We start from the raw sequence: 3,568 nt of genomic DNA on the forward strand, positions 1-3,568 counted from the left end.
CTAATCAAACAACAAATGACTAAATCATTCCGGACGTGGGTATTTAACCCAGGGTTCCCGAGAACGCGATCCTTAAGCAACTACAAAACATTAAGGCCAAAATATCCATTTGGAAACTAATTGCCATGTCCTTCGAACACCGGCATGCTTTGCTACAAGCCTTGGGGAAATTGACAGTTCCCTCCACCTCTTGTCCTTAAGAAGTGGCAGCACACATGACCAAGGATGTCCCTGATCTGAATAACCCGTTCATCTTCTCCGATGAAGATATCCCCCCGTTCGGAGCCGACCATAACTTGGCCCTGTACATCACTGTGCAGTGTTTGAAGAAGAACGTACCTATGGTGCTAATGGATGACGGGTCTACAGTCAAAATCATTCCCCTCAAAACGGCCCACAAACTGGGTATCAAGGAAGCTGACTCGATCCCGACTAATCAAGGAGTACGCACCTATGACGGTACACGTCGTAAGGTCGCAGGTCCCATCACCCTGACAATTGCAACGGGACAACTGGAAAGACAGGCCAGTTACCAAGTGGTCGATATCGACGCGTCTTTCAACATGCTTCTAGGGCTCCACTGGATCCATGAGGCCAAAGCCGTCACTTCAACCCTTCATTAGAAAATCAGGGTCCCCTTCAATGGGAAAACAATCACAATCCCTGCATCCCCGATCAAGGCTTTCATAAAGAAGGGAATAGCCTCTCAAGTCATTGAAGAGGACGACAACGAAATGTGGGGGTTCCAATATGTGAATGCCCTAACCGATGAACCAACACCCTTTGATTGTGACCCGTTCTCTAACCTCATAGTCAACCGCATCATGATGCGCCAGAGTTATTTCCTGGGCCTACCTCTTAACCCGCTAAATAGCCCCTTACCTCCCCTGAAACATGCCAAGGTCCCCAACATCCCCTTCAGGCTAGGCTACGAGCCAACCGATGAAGACATCCAGGAAATGGGTCTCCTAGTACGGAAGCGCAAAAAGCAAGGAGTCATCTTCCACCCCTAACACTTGACCCTCGATGGCTACTTCATCCCCGAGGGAGAGTCTAAGCTTTACAGCGGCTTCCCTGAGCCAATCTTCGACCCCGTAGCAAAGGTTAAACACCCGGGTGTAGAAGTCTTTCAAGACTGCTACTTCATCCCCGACAACACCAAAGTTGCATAACCCAAATCTGAATCGACCTTTTGCCTGGACAGGCAAGCCGTGAGTCTCCTCTTCAGAGAAGACAATATCAAGCACCTCAACTATGAGGACATCATCAACATCGCTCTCAAAGACAACCAATTCGATCCCATTACCTTAATCTCTGATCCTGACCCAGAGAAAGTTACCCAAGGCTGGAGAAAGACTATCAAATGGACCAACCGCAAAGGCCACATTCTCAAGATCACGACTGGAGAAGGTCACATGTTCAAAGAGGGAAGTGAAGATGAGACTGAGTCTGAGTCTGAGTTTGATGAGAAGACTGAGTCAGAGTCTGTCTTAGGTCCTAACGCTCCAGATGCCCAGGTCAAAATCCCTTTTCCACTGTTTTATCACAAACTTATGGCTGCCTCAGAGGCTGAGTCAACTAGGGTCATTCCCACTCCCGCAGAAGGTAGCAACCTGGAGCTTGTTCCAGGGGCCACCTCCTCTACGGTGTCGCCTCTGACTGCCCATGACATGTCTGTCCTATCCGAGCTTTTTGCTCAGGTCGACTTAATGAATGCTAAGTTTGCTTACGACTCCACTACGCCAAATCTGTCAATCAATAAGGATCGTATCACAATGGTTTAATGCATTTAATAACGACACTTAGATTACCGTTTTCCAAATTTTGGCGGAAACCTAGACCGCGGTAATGAGAATTACGGCTTCCCACGAAAACCATTGTTATTATAATGTGACAATGGCTACTTAACAAATCGTTATAAAAAACGTTTAACGGTTTCCAAAAGCTCGTTATAAAATCTCTCTTATCAACGGTTGTTAGACAATCGTTACCAGTTTAAGAAAACGGCATTTCAAAAACCGTTACTAAATTAGCACCAGCAACGGTTTGTGGTACCCGTTGTAATATTATAGATATGGGTTTCTTGTAACCGTTATCATTTTAAATTATGAAAGAACGGTTTTTCAATTCAACCGTTGTCACTATTTGATTGGATTTCTCAGTTTGACCACTGCATGCAAAACTTTATCAGAACTTTAATAAATATTCAATTTGACCAATAATATTAAATTTGACCAAAATAATTCTATAAATATGTCTTCATAATGTTTTAGGTCAAAATATAAATTATCAAACATTTACTCTTTAATTTCTCTCTAAATTTCTCTCAAAAGAAAAATATGGCTTGTGTATTAGAGCTACAATCATGTTCTTGTTACGTACAGCCTTTTACTTGCATTCTCCATAATCTCCCGGTTCGTTATGATGTGAATGGAAAGGGTTTAAACCCTAATTTTGGGTGGTTGACGCAAATGCTTCATGACTCCGGTTTCACTGCGGTTAAAAAAGTGTACTCTGTGTCTACAAACAAGCAAGGTTTTGTAGGCTTCGCTTTTATCGAGTTTGACGAAGCCAACTGCCATGATAGTTTTCGTCAGGTAAGAAAATTAGGGGCTAGATTTGCGGGGAAAGATGCGGGGATAGAGGACTTCTATTCGGATGCTAGACAAAAGGGCCCTTATCTATGGGTTGCGACCCATGTTGATCATCATCTGCTGACACGTTACATGAAGCATCACATTCCTGCCACCGTGCCTATGTCATGGGAGAAAGAGGCCATTCCACTTGCGCTGCCCGGTGATGATGAAGAGTCGATCTACGACTTGATCTATGCTGAAATTGGGCATGAAGACTATCCTAATAATTCATTAGATTCTAATTAAGTCTTTAATAATTATCTGACATTATGAGTTGTATTTTGATTATGGTGGTTATTTGAATTAACTTTTAATTATTTATGTTATTTGTTACGTTTTAATTAAGTCCTTACACTCAAAGGCAATCCACCAAATAAAATATTATAATGACCAACTTTCTACTTATAATAATAAAAAAGAATGGAAACGGCATAATAAGATAATAAGAATTGGAACCATTATAATAATAATAAGACAAAATGATAACGGTTCTTTGTTAAGCCGATATCATATTACATATATCAACAACGGTGATTTTAAAGCCGTTGTCATATTACACCTATTAACAACGGTGTTTCTTAAAACCGTTGTAAAAACAGATCCACAATGAAAACTGAAAAGTTTGTGATTTTAGTTTACCAATGCATGCCCTATTATTATTGGTTGTTTGACCATTATTCACCTCATGCATGTATGCACAATTACAACGGTTCTTATAAGAACCGTCTTAGATTATATAAAAATAAATGAAATTTTAAAAGTATTAATAATAAAATGACTGATGGTGAACAAGTCATCTTCGCCGTCGTCGCCGTCATTAATCTTTATAGCTTAAAAAAGGTAATTTCATTTTCATAGCTAATGGCTTATATATGGGTCGTACTTGGATGATTGATGGCGAAATTGGTGATCCCATTTATAATGATGGAATT

This window comes from Silene latifolia, chromosome 2 (genome assembly GCF_048544455.1).
Source record: "Silene latifolia isolate original U9 population chromosome 2, ASM4854445v1, whole genome shotgun sequence".
In the NCBI taxonomy this organism is placed as follows: domain Eukaryota; kingdom Viridiplantae; phylum Streptophyta; class Magnoliopsida; order Caryophyllales; family Caryophyllaceae; genus Silene; species Silene latifolia.